The sequence below is a fragment of the Schistocerca cancellata genome, chromosome 2 (genome assembly GCF_023864275.1).
Source record: "Schistocerca cancellata isolate TAMUIC-IGC-003103 chromosome 2, iqSchCanc2.1, whole genome shotgun sequence".
NCBI classification, from domain to species: domain Eukaryota; kingdom Metazoa; phylum Arthropoda; class Insecta; order Orthoptera; family Acrididae; genus Schistocerca; species Schistocerca cancellata.
The window spans coordinates 288057203-288077420 of NC_064627.1; the positions used below are offsets into that span (position 1 = coordinate 288057203).

General features: G+C 43.5%; 1 protein-coding gene and 1 pseudogene across 2 annotated transcripts in view; both read left to right on the forward strand.

Moving 5' to 3' along the window:
• Nucleotides 1–20218, forward strand: part of LOC126161641 (uncharacterized) — a 375151-nt gene that overhangs the window by 37428 nt on the left and 317505 nt on the right. The gene's annotated exons all lie outside the window — the stretch shown is intronic.
• LOC126163770 (5S ribosomal RNA) lies at nucleotides 13428–13545 on the forward strand (annotated as a pseudogene).

The window sequence follows — 20218 nt, forward strand, 5'->3', positions numbered from 1 at the left end:
TGCATTATAACCATTGCGCTCCATACACCACCATTCCAATCTAATCTTCGAGATCCGAATGTCAGATATGCGATGGAGGACCTAGAAATATTACACAGTCTACCTGTTCTTCATATCTGATTATTAATTTTTTTGTAAGAGCAATGTCATTTTTATTTCATAAATTGCTGTTTAAATTCCGTGAACAGCACTGGTACTCTTTTGAATCGGGTATAGCGATCTGATTCGACCCTAAAATTGGGGGTTCCTATGACTTCTTTCTCCGCGTAGACTTTATACGGATTCTGAACACTATAGCAGTGTTCTAGAATAGGTCGTGCTACAATATTCAACGTGTGACTGTTGTGGCAGACGCCCTACACATCCAGAGAAATATCACAAAAAATGTATGGATACCATTCCCCTAGGCTACTACTTATTTCAGCTGTAGTCTTTAGATGTTTGAATATTTCTGAAACACTCCAGAATTTTTACGAACAACGACTCTGAAATATAATAATTTCTAGACTTTTCACTTTTTATGGGTGTTGTCTCGCATTTATCAACATTTATGGAGAGCAGCCATTTGTTATAAAATACGGAGACCCTGTATGTGTAATCAAGCAGTTGGATCATAGCCGTTATGAAGAACTGCTGTATAAGTCGTTCTCCGTAAGGAATCATTCATCGACGATATTTTCGTATAGACAACACCGAACAATCTGAATGTCGCATTAAAAGCTTCATCACAGTGCAACGCACTGCAATATTCGAGGAGTCAATGATTTACTACCAGCAGTGAAGTCTCGAACCAGTGGTCTGCCTTTTTTCACAAAATTGTTGCTTTCTGACTAATGGCAGTATATCATTAGGGACAAGTGTCTGCCCAATGATAAATACAGCGTAGCTCTTAATGGCGGCACAAATAATCGCGAAATAATACGGCGCCAGCGTCCGTATCATATCTGAAGCGCGTTTGCGTAAACACGCAATACGATAAACACTACATCCGTACCGCGCAGGCCGCAATTTGCAGTCTTTTCTGTTTGGTGCTACAGCTCCAAGTCGATTTTTTTAAAGAGTAAACCGTCATTTGACTGTATTGCTACATAAATCATCCGTGCTATCTACCTCTCGGCTTTTGCCATTCTCGCTACAAGTTGCTGTACTGTTATGTCACATCTGTTAAGGCCGTCCAAAAGAGCTACACAAGACCAACATAAGTCTTTAAGATGAACTGTCAAAGAAACACGGAAACCATGACAGGCCACCAACGCTGATACACCTACACCCACACCCTGCAAGACACTTTACTGTGTGCGGTTGAGGGCTTGTACTTCCGACACTGCCCCGTCGTCCACTTTTGGTAAGCCTCCGCAAGAGCTCTAAGAAGTTGCGAACGAAATCGATGTTCTTTTTGGGATAAAAACTTATTTTGCTCGCAATTCACGAATTTCGTCAGTGACAGATGCACGACCAGGAGGAAACTTTGTAAACCAAATGTGTTATTGGCTGTAGCAGATGTCCTGCACATCCCGAGAAAATTACCAAAAGATATGAAAACCAGTTGCCTCCTCTACTACCGGTTTCAAATGTTCGTCCGTTGGTGGGGCAGCCTTTAGATGATTGAATATTTGACAGTTCATCTTAAAGACATGTGTTAGTATTGTTTACCTGCTCTGGTTTGCCTTAACAAAAAAATGGTTCAAATGGATCTGAGCACTATGGGACGTAACTTATGAGGTCATCAGTCCCCTAGAACTTAGAACTACTTAAACCTAACTAACCTAAGGACATCACACACATTCATGCCCGAGGCAGGATTCGAATCTTCGACCGTAGCGGTCGCGCGGTTCCAGATGTAGCGCCTAGAACCGCTCAGCCACTCCGGCCAGCTTGCATTAACAGATATGACAATAATGATCAGGAACTTTTAGCATTATACGTGAGAACGGCATAAAAGCCGAAATCTAGATAGCTCCGAAGATGACTATACTAACAGGCGGTCAAATGTCGGTTTTCTCTTTTTAAAAAATATTGCATGACTGGGGCTCAGCATCGAAAACTATTTCCTAAAAATTGTATGTATCGTTCGTGTTTAGTTCGTGTTTATGAAAAAACTGGTTCATTGGAATCGATACGAATGTCACAATACGGAGTTAGTGGTGTATGCTAGAAGCTATGTTAATTTCGTATCTTGTCACAAATCTAGTTCTACATCTACATTCATACTCTGATAACCACTAAGAACTATATGGCAGAGGCTATTAAGCATGCTAAGGCATGTTAGAGTTCCTTCCTGTTCTACGGAGCGCAGAAGCATGACTGTTTAAGTGTCTCTACGCTTGTAGTAATTACTGTAATACTGGTCCCTACCGATGCGGTATGTAAAGGGGCTGATGAGTATCCTTTGATTCTTTTCTTAATAGTGTTTCTTTAAATTTTGTGGGTTGGCTTTTATGGCATAGCTTACGTCTGTCTGCCAGCCAATCCAGATTTTCAATATACCCATAATGGAATTCCGTGAGTCAAACAAACCTGTGACTATTCTAGACACACTTGTTTGTACACTTTCAATATCCCCATTAGCCCTACCGATAAGGACCCTACACACTTTAGCAGTATTCTCAGCTGGACCACACAAGATATCTGTAAGTAGTCTCCTTTCTAGAATGACTATTTTTTCAAGTATCCTACCAATGAACCGAAGTCTGCATCCATCCTTACGTACGACTGGCCCTATATCATCATTCCATTTTGTATCCGTACAAAAATGTTACGCCCAGGTATTTTATGTCACTATTGATTCTAACTTTAAGTAATTGATATTGAAGTCGTAGGATGATAATGTTTTTCTTTAGACGAAGTGCATAATTTTACATTTCTGGTCATTTAAAATATGTTTTCAACTTTTGCACAATATCGAAATGTTATTAAGATCTAATTGAATATTTGTGCGGTTTTTCTCAGAGAGTATTTCGTTATACAGGACGGCACCATCTGAAAAAGTCTTAGGCTACTACTAATACTGTCTGAAAAGTCATTAATATACAACCTGAGCAGTAAAGTTCCCAACGCACGTCCCTGGAACACACAGCGATGACTCTCCACCCAAACCAAAATGTTTCGTCCTACGCACGAAGAAATCCTCAGTCCTGCCACAAATTTCGCTTGAAACTCCATGCAGTAGTGTTTGCGATAATAAGAGCAAGTGCTTTTCGGAAGTAGAGAATACTGCACCTATATGTGTAACATTATATTCATTTCGTTACACTTGTTATCAGAGTCGCCTTTTATACATGCCTCTAATTTCTTCGCTTAACTTTGGTAACCAGCCACTATCAACGAAGTCCGTTTATTTGTGGTTTGCAGAGTTTCCTCACGGCCGTGCATCTGTTAGCGACAAATTTCGTGTACTTCGAGCAAAATCAGATTTTATCCCAAAAGAATATCGATGTTGTTCGCAGGTTCTTAGACTGGTGCGGAGGCTTACCGAGAGTGGACGAAGGGGCAATGTCGGTGGTACATGCTCTCAACCACACACCGTAAGGTGGTTAGCAGGGTGTGGGTGTAGGCGTGTCAGCGTTGGTGGCACGTCGTGGTTTCCATGCTGCTGTCCGAATAAAATCTACTTTATTTATCAATTTTGATGTATTTCGTTTTATTACGGTAACAACTTAAAACATATTTTAGTTCCGGAATAATTTTTACCTAACTGTATGTTTTCACTCAATTGCCGACACATACTGTCGTATATGTGTACAGTAGAGACAACTGAAAAGCACACGTCAGAAACATGTTTTCTGTGTCGCACCTATACCCGAGTGTGCTGTGAGCAGCAACACAGTTCACAATATGATTCTCTCGGTTCTGTGGCCTGTGTTCCACTTCGTTATTATACGTGTTCGATGATTCGAAGCTAAATTTGTCAATATCGTATGACGATGCCACTTTGGCACAATTATATTAGGATAAATTAAGGTTTCTTACGTTTTAATCAGGCATGTTGTATCGTATATTTAAGCTCCTCTTTTCTATATGCGTTGGTGTGCAAAACTTAATGACGAAAGTGACTTTCGGATGGTGTTACACTACCAAGTAACATAGTTCGGCGAAACTCGGACAATGCACAGAAAGAGGAGATTAGTGTTTAACGTCCCGTGCTACATAGAAAGAACTGCTACAGTATAATCCAGAAGGTAACTAAAACAAATAATCAATCCATCAGAAATGACACTTTTATTTAAAGGCAATATGAGTAATTACACTGAATTTTTTTAAATGCCATTATCTTGCTTTCAACTGTTAGAATTTCATTCTTTGATTGCAATTTCAGCTTTAAGCCATTTTCAAGCGTAAGATTTTGACGTATAGGTTAAAGTAAACCGTAAAACGTAGAATTTGTTTTTATGATTGCAATTTGAGCATTAAGTAATTTCCAAGCATAAGACATTGCAAACATAAAACAAAATACTAACAGCTGAAAGCAAGGTGATTACGTCTAAAAAATTTATGGAAGCTGTGTACCCACATTACGAGAATATAATTACACTGAATTCACCGTGACTCATGGTGACTCCCTTGACACATTAGGGTGGTCCAAAAACAGCGTTGATTTTGAAATACCGAAGTAAGAAGTTCATTTTTACAAGAAACACAAACAGGATACGTAAACATGTTCATCTAACCTTCCCATTCCACATATGAAAAATGTGAAGCATATGACCACCTCTACTGCGCTGGCATGCAAGAACTCTGTCCATGAAATTAACTATGCCTGCACGACAAGTTTACACTGACAACACGTCGAATGTCCTCCTTCAAGTCGTGAATGTTTCGGGGTTTATTGGCGTACACCATTAACTTAAGATGGCCGTAGAGAAGAAGAGTCACAAGAAATGAAGTAACATGACCTTGGTGACCACTGATGATCAGCATTGCGCGAAATGAGGCGATCCGGGAACCTCTCGTTTAACTGAATTGCTTCGCGGGTAGTATGGCAGTGGCACAATCTTGATGAAACAACAACTCTTTGATCCAAACGAGGCCACAAAAACTCCTTATCATCGTACGGCATCGGTCTCTTTATCATCGTACGGCATCGGTCTCTTTATCATCGTACGGCATCGGTCTCTATTGACAGCTTGCCTTGCCTCGTCTTCTTTTTTAAATAAGAATAAAGACCGATGACGCCACCCGACCAAAAGCGCTGTGGATGCGTTTCCCTTTCTTGGAACATTCGAGGATTTTTTGACCCCTGGATACAGCAGTTCTGCTTATTCAGAAAGATTCTGTTTGCGAAGATGTCACCCTCTCAGAACCCAATCAACAAGCTGTCGGTTCTTCTGCTAATGCGTCACTTACAGCTGCTGCGTCCAATAAACTTTATGGATGAGATGAAAACTTTCATCCACTTTACGCTCGTATTAACTGCTCCATTGTCAGACACCGACTGCGAGAAATTCAAACTGAGTCAACAGTTGGTGTTCCCGGAAATAGAAACGAATCAAAACTGTCATCAGCCGATAAACAAAAATTTCCCAACCGTTTCAAAATCGGCGCTCTTTTTTAACAACCCGCTGCAACCGGCGGGACTGGTTCTTAATACGGTGTGTGATCACCACAGTCGGCGATGCAACGTGCTGTCATGCTGGCCACGAGGTTTTTAAGGAGTTCTCCGGGTAGGGCTTTTTATTCTTCTACCACCGCGGTTGACAACCTGCTGGATGGTCGCTGGTGCGCGTGAACGTCTCCCCGTTGCATTCCATACATGTTCGATGGGATTTAAGTCGGAACGAGAAGCCAGGCCACCCGCCGAATATTCCCTCGTTCCAAGAACTCTTCCACCTGTGCTGTCCGATACGGCTGTCGCAAAAAAAAGATGAAATCGGCGCCTAATGCACCTCTGAAATGACGCACATGAGCAAGAAATACAGTGTCTCAACAACGTTCGCTGTGGAGTGTACTGTGTTCAAAAATTTAGTGTTTAATGCACCAATGCCATGTGTGCCTCCTCACACCATAAATCATGGACCACCAAATTAATCATCATGTTCGACAGTGTTCCTGAGTGTATCTCATAGGCTAAGGCAGATTTAGCAGTACCTCCGTGGTGATCACACATCCTGTTAAGAATGATGTCCCGCCTTTTGCTGTCCTGCGGACCGAGATAAATCGCGGTGACTTCGGTGTAATTATGGTCTTTGAATAAAAGTTGCCTGATTTCGTATGTCTCTCAGTTACCTTTGAAACGTTCCCTTAGAAAATTAAGAATGACAGTGCTGGAAAAACTCTTACGTTATTTGATTTTCAAACAGCTGAGCAAAACTAAACGTACTGAGACTGTTTTATCTTTACTTATTCTGATCATGTCTAAACTGACACACAATATTTTAGCGCAACGCAGTCTGACCTTCAATAGTCCCTACAAAAGAACAGCCCTGACCAACAATAACCTATACCCTTTATGAATCTCTTATCTCACAAAAATCTTCTTTAACTACGGCAATACAGTGAGCGCCAATACTGCCAGCTAAATTAAAGATTCAAACTACTGAAGGCACTAACTACTGATAGGCATAATTAGCAAATGAAAGATTATGAAAGAGAACAAACCATGTATTTACCTTAATAGTTTTCTAAAGTCTTACATATATAAATTCGTGACATCCAGTTTTACAAATTTCCTATTTCTGACGGACACACGTCCAGATCGTCCGCTCATAGTAACCTCTCAAAACTCTGGCATCTCACTACCCACATCCACCACTGCTGGCGGCTCACCCTCAACTCCAACTGCACAACGCCACGCGCTGTTCACTTCCATCTGCCCAACACTACACTAACGAATAATCCAACAATAAGTCCAACCAGCCACAGACTGCACACAGCCCACTCAGCGATTTTAATACAGAGCGCTACGTGGCGTCACCAACATAAAAACCTAAACAGCCTACTTACACCTTCTGTACTATACTGTGTACCTATATCTCAAAATATTACCTTCGAAAGTGGGTTAATGCGAAATTGCAATCGTAAAATAAAATTCTTACAGTTGAAAGTAAGATAATGACATTTAAAAATCCAGTGTAATTACTCGTACCGTCTTTGAATAAAAGTGTCATTTCTGTTGCGCCCTTTGCGTATTTCTTTTAGCGACCTCCTGTGCTAGACTGTAGCAGTTCTTTCTATGTGTGTCCCAAGTTTCGTCCGTCTATGTTACTTGGCTGTGGTACATCATTCGAAGTTATTTTCGTCTTTACGTTCTGCACACCTGTTTATATAAAATTAATACTTTTTCATTATCCTACAATTTATTGTTGAAAATATATACATTGTCCAGCAGTCACAGTTGGTTTTCCTTCTTCTGACATGTCTGAAGGTGGTCATTAAGGAATGAAAACGATGGCCTGACGACTGCTCGTTAGCATTATCTAGAATTAAAGAGAAATTTTATGCTGCAGATGCTGTGATATTGTCCTCCTCCGAAGCATATTGATGTTTAAAATTTTATAACTATATCATACGGAATATCACCAATGATAAGTGTTATACTGTAATGTATCATTTGGTTATTCTGTGTAGCTACTTAGGCTTATTTGTTTTTTCAGCCCACCACGAATACCTCTCTTGTGCAGTCTCTTAAACGCAGAATTTTTTTAGAGAATCGAAGAACTGTTAATGCAGACTAGCACACAATGCCTTAGTTGACTGTGGCACTACAGCAGGGTTTCCAAATTGCGTTCCGCGGAAAGCGAATAAGTGCTTCCCGAAAAAGTATTAACAATTTGGCGTTTTTATTTCGAAATTTTGACGATACTAATTTAAAAATTTTTTTTTATTAAAGTTTCTTTGTAATTAGTTATGATTTAAAAGTGAAGTACTCAATAAGTTTTTCTCATTTTTTTAAAAATTTCATTAACATTCAAAATAAACAAGGTGTCCCATCAGAGCACCAGGATGCCCAAAGTGTTCCTACAGAGGAGAAGTTTGGGAACCCCTGCTCCACAGCATGTAAGTATCTGTCGTCTCTTGGTTGTGAGCGGTATAGGAAGTGTGACAACACGAGATCTCAATCCAGCTCCAGCTATTGGTTCCCAACGTTTCGTGGTGGCATTCGGCCTATAATATCTTGCCGGATTCCAGTTGTCCATTCGTCAGAACTAGTCGAAAAATCCAACGATCTTTTCGTACTGTAGTCCTCCTGGACTGACCCGTGCTCACTCTGCTTGCGACTCGTCCTGAGACCATCTCGTCGGCACTCTTACTGAAGTCATTGCAGTACGGTCAGCTATCCGTGCGGTTTATCGGTATGACGCTCCCATGGCCCTCACGATAATGATTCCAACTTTCTCTTTCCGGAAGCTGACGATAAGCAGCACATGAACGTCCTCTTGGCATGCTTTGCTGCGCTCTCCACCTGAAAAGTCTCCAATAACGTCATACACACCCAATTACCGTCAAATGCTCACACTATTCATCATCCGTAGGGATGGCTTTTTTCTTTAGTGAAAATAAGCTCACATAAGGATCGAAATTTTTATCGACGTATCCAGAGGCATGGAAATGCAGGCTCAGCATAAAGTTTTCTCCTGATTAAAAAGATTTAACTCTAAGAAGCCGTGTTGTTTGTTGCAAATGGTAGGTCACTCAAAGTTTCTTATGGATACACTTCCACATGTTCTGTTTGTTGCCCGTAGAACGTCTAGGCGATACTCAGTTTCTCTCAATGTTTTGGCCACCACGTCTTACGTCAGCGATTCTACAGCGTGATAGTGCTGTAAGAGTTTGCATACCACGAACTGACGAACTAAACATTTTATCTCTAATATGAGCAAGAAAAATGTCAAGAGGGGTTATGTTTCCGAAGATGAAGGCGTTGATGTTGGACCATCTCACCGACCCATTTGCGCGGGATGATTTAATCCCAGATCTGGTACACAAATGATCCCCAGTATGGCGGTATACCATCTTGTTTAAACACTAGCTGTGGTCGAAATTCCTGTAACTGAGGTGCTATGTAAAGTTCCAAGATTAAATTAATAGGAAGGTCAGCGTTGGCCGTAATATTGATGTTTTGTTGATAGCAGAATCGATTTTCGATCACATAGTGATCATCTTCAGTGCTGGAGTGTACAAATTAAACTCAAACACTGAAGATGATCACTATGTGATAGAAAATCGATTCTGCTATCAACAAAACATCAATATTACGGCCAACGCTGACCTTCCTTTTAATTTAACATATATGGTCGTTGTGCACACAGCACTCCATGGAGTCGCCAATCAATAAAGTTCCAACATTTATCCATAAAATTTGATGAATTATGTTACCACTTGCAACAAACCGCACAACTGCATCTAGCATTATACCATAGAAATAAATTTTTGCAGTCACAGAAAGATTTTGTGCCCACTCTGTGCTCGAGTACCAGTTTTATAGCGTTCGGTCAAGGTGCCGATGGTGTAAGACTTTCGATTTTCTTCAGTGAATAATAGCGTTTCCAAACCCACACTGTAAGGTTAAAAAGAATAGTTGTTTTCTGCGGAATGCGAACTAAATACATTGCTGAATAAAAAAATAGTACACCTGGAAAGACTACGTCGATATTGGTACGATGTCGGCATATGCCACCTGCGGGGTAGTATATCTACTGATAATGGTTTCAACGTCGTCGGCCAACAGATAACGTAGTGGCATAGATACCAGAGCGCAATCTGTGTCTACCCTTTAACAGGGGATGCTCACAGCCTCAAGGCTGTGTGCGGTGCAGATGTGTGAAGCAAGGAGGCAACCATGCCACAGAGATGCACTCTTGCTTCCTACAGCCAGCTGTACGTGTTTGAAAGGGGGGTCAAATTGTGGCCTTCCGAGTGGCGGGATGGTCTTTTCAGTAATTGTTACACAAGTGGGACGTGTAGCGTCAGTTGTGCAAGAATGCTGGTATCAAAGGTCATGTGAACATTCATACACCCGTAGACGAGGTTCCGGATGTACACGCTGCACAGACACCCGCCAGGATCGTCGTATTGTAAGGGCAGCAATGGGTATCATACAGCTAACACTCCACAGGTAACAGAGCTTGTGAGCTCAGACGTGTCAACACGAACTGTTGCGAAACGTTAATTAACAATGGGACTATGGGCATGCACGCCTCTATGCCGTCTTCCACTAACGCTGTAGCATCGACTTGTATGGCTCGACTGGTGCCATCAGTGGATCTCTTGTAGGATGGAATGGCGAACCGTGGTGTTTAACGATATTTTGCCTGATTGCAAGTGATGGTCGTTTGTACGTATGACGTAGACCTGGTGAGCACTGTCACTGCGGAATGTTCATGATTAATTAAAATTAAGAGGCATAAAAAAAAGGAAACAAAATGGCATAGACGGGTCTCGCACCAGGGTCGCCTGGACGGGAATCTCGCTCGCTTGCCACGAGAGCGAAGCTTTTCTTTATACAAAGAGCTGCCCAAACTTTAACAGTCAATATTTCAAAAACGAGGCCGCATTGGCACCTACAATTTTAGGGTGTGATAGGTACCTACCCACACCATAAGCAGGCGAAGTGGCAGCTCATAACCCGATGCATCTCCCAGAAGGTCCCCCCTGACCCCGCCACAGGCCTTATGGTTTGGGGTGCGATATGTTACAACTTTCGTTCACCGTAAGAGGTTTTGGAGGCGACGCTAACTACCGCTAGGAACGTGCAGAATGTTGTTAGACCTACTCTTTGGCCATCATGCAATATGAAGCTAATGTGTTGTTCCAAAAGGATAATTTTTGCCCACACACTCCCCGTGAAACTAAACGAGCTCTAAAAGACGTGCAGCAACTTCACTGGTCAGCGCAACCTCCGAATTTATCTGTATTGAGCACATGTGGAATATGACTGGACCAGAAGTGACTCGCGCGACGTGTCAACCAACAATTCTCTAAGAACTGCATGAATAGGTCGAGTAGCCGTCTCATAAGATATCCCAGGACAGTATTATCCATCTGTATGAGCGACTGCCAGAATCATCGTCCTTATTTCCGCCCGTCGAGGCTACACCACGTATTACACTACTGGCCATTAAAATTGCTACACCAAGAAGAAATGCAGATGATAAACGGATATTCATTGGACAAATATATTATACTAGAGCTGACAAATATATTACACTAGAACTAACATTTTCACGCAATTTGGGTGCATAGATCCTGAGAAATCAGTACCCAGAACAACCACCTCTGGCCGTAACAACGGCCTCGATATACCTGGGCATTGAGTCAAACAGAGCTTGGATGGCGTGTACAGGTACAGCTGACCATGCAGCTTCAACACGATACCACAGTTCATCAAGAGTACTGACTGGCGTATTGTGACGAGCCAGTTGCTCGGCCACCATTGACCAGACGTTTGCAGTTGGTGAGAGATCTGGAGAATGTGCTGGCCAGGGCACCAGTCGAACATTTTCTGTATCCAGAAAGGCCCTTACAGGACCTGCAACATGCGGTCGTTTATTATCCTGCTGAAATGTAGGGTTTCGCAGGGATCGAATGAAGGGTAGAGGCACGAGTCGTAACACATCTGAAATGTAACGTACACTGTTCAAAGTGCCGCCAGTGCGAACAAGAGGTGACCGAGATGTGTAACCAATGGCACCCCATACCATCACGCCGGGTGATTCGCCTGTATGGCGATGACGAATACACGCTTCCAATGTGCGTTCACCGCGGTGTCGCCAAACACGGATGTGACTATCATGTAGCTGTAAACAGAACCTGGATTCATCCGAAAAAATGACATTTTGCCATTCGTGCACCGAGGTTCGTCGTTGAGTACACCATCGCAGGCGCTCCTGTCTGTGATGCAGCGTCAAGGGTAACCGCAGCCATGGTCTCCGAGCTGATAGTCCATGCTGCTGCAAACGTCGTCGAACTGTTCGTACAGATGGTTGTTGTCTTGCAAACGTCCCCGTCTGTTGACTCAGGGATCGGGACGTGGCTGGACGATCCGTTACAGCCATGCGGATAAGATGCCTGTCATCTCGACTGCCAGTGATACGAGGCCGTTGGGGTCCAGCACGGCGTTCCGTATTGCCCTCCTGAACCCACCGATTCCATATTCTGCTAACAGTCATTGGATCTCGACCAAAGCGAGCAGCAATGTCGCGATACGATAAACCGCAATCGCGATAGGCTACAATCAGACCTTTATCAAAGTCGGAAACGTGATGGTACGCATTTCTCCTCCTTACACGAGGCATCACAACAACCTTTCACCAGGCAACGCCGGTCAACTGCTGTTTGTGAACGAGAAATCGGTTGGAAACTTTCCTGATGTGAGCACGTTGTAGGTGTCGCCACTGGCGCTAACCTTGTGTGAATGCTCTGAAAAGCTAATCATTTGCATATCACAGCATCTTCTTCCTATCGGTTAAATGTCGCGTCTGTAGTACATCATCTTCGTGGTGTAGCAATTTTAATGGCCAGTAGTGTAATACGGGTGTTTCAACACGGGTTGATACCTTGCACCTCAGAACCACTTGTGCTATTCATCAGTAAATGTCATTTCATACACTCCGTATGCACTATTGCAGCAACAAATCTTGAGTGACCTGGAAACCTCTGTAAGTACGTACTATTTTTTTTTTTCTGGGAGTGTAAGATGTGCTTTTCTTGATGTATTTTTGGCTGGAAGGAGCCGTAATGTGGGCGCATTTTAGCCGGGGCCCGACGCTCCGGGGGCGAGTGTTTAGAAGAGTAGTAAAGCGTGTAAGGGACGCGGCAGGGAGGCGCCACGTATCGAGCGCCCAGCTGGGGGCACGCCCTGAGCAACCGACGCGCGTCATGCCGCTCCCTCCGGCTTCGTCCATTATCCTCCGCGACCTCCTGACACCGATTGCGAGAAGGAAACCCCAGGGGCTCTTGCGTGGCCGCAGCCCCAAGGTCGCCGATAAGCCACCAACTACTCTGGCAGGTCCGTAAGGGTCAGTCCCAGTGGCGTGTGGCCTTATCTACAGCAGCAGGAAATGCTTAGCCACACTGAAACTCCGCACAGAGCGGCCATATAAGAGCCGAGTTGGCGCGATAGTGGAGCTGGAGGAAAATAAGGATTAAGTTTATCTAAAGTGACACGAAATGGAAAGTAGCTGATGGCTATTTTCCCTACCACTGTTACTGAGGCAATTTGCGCGTTCGATCTCTTGATTCCAGTCATTTTCTATCCAAATGCAGAGTGAAATATTCGCTCTGTAAACACGCATCTAGGCTGTGGCTAAATCATTTCTCCGCAGTAACCTTTCTTCCACCAGTGCTAGTCTCGAGAGGTATGTGCGGGAACTTTTGTGAATTTTGGGAAGTAAGGGAAAACCTAGTGCTAGAAGTGAAGCTACGGGGGGCAGGTCCTTAGTCGTGCCTGGATAGCTCAGAGGGTAAAAATAGTGTCTGTGAAAGGCTAGTTTGGCAACGGCCTTGCCGCAGTGTATACACCGGTTCCCGTGAGATCACCGAAGTTAAGCGCTGTAGGGCGTGGTCGGCACTTGGTTGGGTGACTATCCGGGTCGCCATGCTCTGTTGCCATTTCTCGGGATGCACTTAGCCTCGTGATGCCAACTGAGGAGCTACTCGACCGAATAGTAGCGGCTTCGGTCAAGAACACCATCATAACGACCGGGAGAGCGGTGTGCTGACGCCATGCCCCTCCTATCCGCATCCTTCATTGAGGATGGCACAGCAGTCGGATGGTCCCGGTAGGCCACTGATGACCTGAAGACTGAGTGCTTAAGTGAAAGTCTAGTTTGGAGTCCCAGCCTAGCACTCAGTTATAATGTGTCACGAATTATCAAAACAATGAACATTCCACTGCAGATTGAAAACTGTAAGTGCAAACATATTAAATTGGAATTCACTGCCGCTGTTACTAATAACTAAACCTAACCAAGGGATACACTTCGATTTAAATCGGCTTTGGACATGTTGTAGTATAGAGCAAAATAAGAGAGACTTTTTTGTATGCGCCCATACGGCCGTTAAGAAGGTGAAACACCCCCCTTGAAAAAATAGTTTTTAATACATTGTAAGGCAAAAATGGCATACCACGAATGAGTTACTCAAATTGATTACAGACTGATATTAAAAAGGAATCGACGAGAAAAGCCAAACTAAACTTTGGCGGTCGATGATGTGTGACGTGCAGCGCGATTTCACTACGCGGGCGAGCACGCGTGCAGCTATATAGTGATATTTATAGCTTATTTCTGCCAAATGCGCCTTTAAAATACCACTGGAATTCGGTATTAACGATGTTACACGATTTGCTATTAGCCAAATGCCGAAATAAAAAAACTAAATAGTGGTGGGGGGAGAGATTTCTAAAAAAATATTACTCTTTCGATAAATCTGGGTGCACCATTGTAATTTACACTAAAAACCATAGTACCGGGTGAACAAAAAGTCAGTATAAATTTGAAAACTTAATAAACCACGGAATAATGTAGACAGAGAGGTACAAATTGACACACATGCTTGGAATGACATGGGGTTTTATTAGAATCAAAAAAGAAAGTATTGCTAGACGCGTGAAAAGATATCTCGCGCGCGTCGTTTGTTGATGATCGTGTGCTCAGCCGCCACTTTCGTCATGCTTGGCCTCCCAGGTCCCCAGACCTCAGTCCGTGCGATTATTCGCTTTGGGTTTACCTGAGGTCGCAAGTGTATCGTGATCGACCGACATCTCTAGGGATGCTGAAAGACAACATCTGACGCCAATGCCTCACCATAACTCCGGACATGCTTTACAGTGATGTTCACAACATTATTCGTCGACTACAGCTATTGTTGAGGAATGATGGTGGACATATTGAGCATTTCCTGTAAAGGACATCATCTTTGCTTTCTCTTACTTTATTATGCTAATTATTGCTATTCTGATCAGATGAAGCGCCATCTGTAGGTCATTTTTTGAACTTTTGTATTTTTTTGGTTCTAATAAAACCCCATGTCATTCCAAGCATGTGTGTCAATTTGTATTTCTATATATACATTATTCCGTGATTTATTCAGTTTTCAAATTTATACGGACTTTTTGATCACCCAGTATTTTATTTGAAGATTTTTTTTTATAACTGTTACTGTTTCAACGGAATTCACTCAGAAACATTACACTCAGTTTTCCCACTCTGGGGCACCGAATTGGCGCGTTATCGTGTTGGTGTCCGCTGCCACGTGTGCTTCCGCCATGGGAGGACCATTACTCGAGCGTCGTCCTGACCACCTGCTGCACCACCAACGGCCTAGGTTGCGAGTCCACCTTGCCTATAGCCTTGGCTAGGCTATAGGCAAGGTGGACCCCACCAACAGCTGGTCCAGCACAGCATGGCTACCCGGGAATGTTAGCCACATAAGGCCACTCTGCCGCGGAGCTGTGCTGGGGCTAGCAGCGACTGCTGGCTGCATCTGATGCACATACTGTTCTTTGTGGACCACGAGTTTGGCGGGCACCACTCACTGCCTGCCCGCGTTGAGCACTTATTTTCTATAACAAACCATTGCGAAATAAATAAAAGTTTTAACCGCCTTCGAGCTGTCCACGACTTGTGCTACCCGTCTACCTTCAAACCCTGGCGCCTCCATAGTAGTTAGTTTTTTTATTATTATTATTCTGGATTTACAATGTGAGTACATTTTTCCAGCACCTATTCTAGATTACAGTAAGTTACTAATTATTGTTCTCCACTCTTCTCTATTTGTCCATAAATCTTCAGGAATGTTGTTCTTCCTCATTGCTGACTGAACTCCCTGTTTCCATGTATCAGGTGGTCGTCCCCTTTTTCTTCTTCCAATTGGTACCCAGTCGATTATGCATTTTGGTAGCCTTTCCTGTTCCATTCGTCTGATGTGTCCATACCATTTAAGTTGTTTGTGCTCGATGAAATCAATAATTGAATTTTTACATTTCATCTTGTCTCTGATTACTTCATTTCTTATTCTTTCTCGTCTTGATATTCTTGCTGAACGTCTCCAGAAGTTAGTTTTATTTTGTAACTAATTTCCTTGAAGTTAAGCATCCCCCCTTTCTTTCTTCCAAACAATCAGATGACGACTTGTTAGGGTCCTGAACTCACACAACTAGATGGTTTGTGTTGCCTTAGGCAGTACATGGGTGACCATCCCGGCCGCCATGTGCTGTTGCCATTTTTCGGGGTGCACTCAGCCCCGTGATGCCAATTGAGGAGCTACTCGACCGAATATTAGCGGCTTCGGTCAAGAATACCATCATAACAACTGGGAGAGCGGTGTGCTGACCCCAAGCCCCTCCTATCCGCATCCTCCCTTGAGGATGACACGGCGGTCGGATGGTCCCGGTAGACCACTCGTGGCCTGAAGACGGTGTGCTTTTTCTTTAGGCACTACACCCATTCTAAGAATTTTTTACTTATGCTGCAAACATTTATCGAACGATTCTGGCTTCTGTAACGTACAATCAGCACTAAGCATCAGAAACGGCTTAATTCACCTGAAGAGTATAGAAGAATATTGAAAACATGCAGGAAGAAATTGTTGGAAATGGGCCAAATGGACAGTTTTCGCGAAACAAGAGTAATAGAGATGATGATGATAAACAGGAAAGTGGATATATGCAAATGAAACTGTTCTTGCTTGCAGGTACATACAGTTATACTTAACAAAACAAACTCTTTCTCTATTTTTCTCAAGGTTAAAGTACCAGGGGAGGTTTGCTGAGATACAGCAATAATTTGGTCAACCGAATAGGGAGGTTTCTGAAAACTTAAACCTCTGTGGTCTAACAGAAACGCCATAACGAAACCAAAGCTTAAGAACCTACAATCAGTAACTGACTTAATTCCTCAAGATATTTAACACCTCCACATTACATTAACATGAGATCTCACTGTAGATGATAATGCAAAGCGTGTTTCGGGGAATAAAGATTCCAAAACTGAATAAATTCCAGATAAAATCTCGTTTGAAATATTTAGAGTAATGACAATTGCTACAGTTCAGATAAACGTAGGAAACAAGTATATAAATTAAATGTTCCTTAATTCTGCAGAACTCATTTTTTTCGAATTAACCTTTCTAAAAGAAGCGTCCAGGCCTCAAAAATATTTCACATACCTATCACTATGAAGGTGAGGTCTATATTACTGTCACAGATGCTATACTTCTGAAAACAGTTTGTACTGAATTGAAATTACACTGCGTAACACAATTAAAGGATCACTTTTTTCGAAACGCCGTTTTATTCATGAATGTGTCAATGTCGCTGCCGCCTGTCCCTCCGAGCGTTATCTCGCCAAAGGACGACGCGAAATAAGGGCGCAGAAAAAAGCGTAAGCGCGCTTTGTGCTTCGGATCACGTTCAGATTTAGTCGAATGGTGTTAAACGGTCGCTCGTGGTTCCAACCTGTATATGAGAGAAAATATGGGCACACAGCCCCACAATATCCTTAGAGGAAGGTTGAAACGTCCATGGGCGTCAGCAGTGTCAAAGGTTGTGAGGAGCGTCTTCCTTTACCTCATCTTACTGCGAAATTTCGTTTTAGACAGCGATATGTGAGGGAACCAACGCCCCAAGGAAAAGGAATGCTTTCATTGATGTCTTCTACGCCATCTCCTGTGACTTTTCGTGCCGATTCTGAGGAGCAGTGTGTCTTGAATGTTTTCCTCTGCCGGTCATAAGAAAACTGCGTAATTTCAACGCTGTCCGTCGCGGCTCTAACCTCCACCGCAGAGGCGTCAAAAAAAGGGTGAAATTTGGGTAGGGACGGCTGTGACGACTTCCCTTTGTGCGACACTTCCACGGTGGTGCACGGCAGAATTGTAGTGAAATTTGGTGGCAATGTGACATCATTAACCCACGTTACACGTCATATGAACTTCTGAGTTGCGGCCTTTTCTCCGCATGTGTCGATAACTTGCCTGAAGCGACATCGAACTCTATGGTGACGTCGCAGCGCGCACGCAAAAAATGTTCAAATGTGTGTGAAATCTTATGTGACTTAACTGCTAAGGTCATCAGTCCCTAAGCTTACACACTACTTAAACTAAATTATCCTAAGGACAAACACACACCCATGCCCGAGGGAGTACTCGAACCTCCGCCGGGGCCAGCCGCACAGTCCATGACTGCAGAGCGCGCACGCTTTTGCACCATTAGAGAGTAAGGTTGTGTGCACCTTTGAGCAAAATTTCAAACTTAAGCGTCGCAGAGGGTGGAAACTACGGCGTTTAAAAGAAGTGATACTTTAATTCTGTTACGCAGTGTGTCTGTAGTGACTCTAGGTCTTAGGCTGAGATTTTATGCAAGAATCATGAACAAATGTAAGTCATCCACGAAAGAATTTGCGATCAAATTTTGAGCATTAGTCGTCAGTCTGGAAACTTATCAAATTGAATTAGCAGGGGGGGGGGGGGATAGAGAAGAGCCAAGGAAGGGCGGCTGATTTCGCCACGGTATCGTTTAATAATCGCGAGAGCGCAGTGGAGATGCTGTCAAATCCCTGTGTCAGACAATAAAAGAGAGGCGCTGTGCACCAAGAAGAGGTTTGCTGTTACGCTTTCATGAGCGTACTTTCTCAGAAGAGTCAGCCAACATGTTACTCGTACATTCTCCCACACGCGTATCGATAAATAAACAGGACACGAGAAAATCAGAACAACTGGAACTTTTTGGAGGCTCACTGACAGTTTTTTCTCCCCACGCTCTTACGAGACCAGCACAGGGAAAGCGCAAAACGTACTGCTACTAAAAGTACCTTCCGTCATGCGCTGCAAGGTGGCTTGCGGACCTTAAATGTGCAGGATGTGGACAAAATATGGAAACACTCAAAACACAACTTATTAACATGCCAAATACGGTGTGGGCATTCAAAAAAGTTTATAGTCTTCTCGGAAGGGATAAATACTCGCACTGGTCTTGCATGGCTTTCAAGAGAATCTTATACTAGTCTGCCTGCAACATAGAGGCAAATTCAGGTACTGACGATTCACGCACTCTTCTCTCCAAAGACTCCATGATATTGGCATCTGGTTACTGCCGTGGGTAGGGGTGATTCCATACTTCCCCATCGTGCTGAACGATGTGATCTGTGTGGACAGGAGCTGTGTCATCTTGGAACATAGCATCACTATTAGGGAGCAAACATTGTACCGTGGGGTGGACATGGCCAGCCACAACAGTCACGTAACCCTTGGCAGTAACGTGACCTTGGAGAGAAACCATGGGGCCCTTAGCATACCACGAAAAAGCTGTCCAAATCATCATCGAACCCCTAATATAATAACATCGGACGCAAAGTCGGTCAGAAGTTGGGAACAGTGTGAAGCAAGACTCATCCGAGCTAATGACTATCTTCCACAGCACCACAGTCCAGATTTTGTTGCATAGCCACCGCATCTACCTGTTACGGGCATCTGAATCACTGATGAATGGTTTTGTAATTCCAGCTCGCCCTCTAACTCCCTGCTTATAGAGCTCTCTTCGTGTCGTTAGGGTGCTGACATTGTTTGCGAGTGCGTCATTCAGTTCTTCAATGACTTTTGCAGCTGTCATCCTATTTATTTTTCGTCATAATCCTCTCCAGTGACCGTCCATCACGATCACTCTACACACAATTTCGTCCGTGTTGTAACATATCGGATTGTGTTTTTCTGCTTTCCCTGTGTACGACAGAAATATTCGATACGGTGTCTTTTGGAACACTAAACATTACGGATACCATCATACGAGCACTAACAATTTGCCCAAGTCCCGATTCACTTAGCTCCGACATAATGCACTCAGAACTACACAGAACGCTGTTCTGGCCACGAATGACACCTCCAACGCACTGAGGACATTGCAGAGCTGCTGTTGTGGTGAAATACAACAGCCCAACCTGCCGATTTGGCTAGTATCGGCATTCATGTTAAAGCCTGCATTTCTCGCGGTGCTTCCGTATTTTTGTCCAGTCCTTATACACGTACTTATCGAAGACTTCATTTTGCCCGTATTTCAAGGAAATTTTATAATACTTCAGCTGGATACCTTAAAACTTCGGTACAGGCGTTCGTACTTGTTCCACGTGGTTAGGTAAGGCGCCTCTGGTTTTGTTCGTTCCATTAGCGCAGCTGAGGCGCGTACTGCTGCGCCCCCACCCTGCGCCTCTTCCTCCAATTGGTGACCGCAGGGTGCCACTTGTCCAGTTGGGCCGCGGGTACAGGGTCACAGCTAGGGGGCGCTATTGAGAAG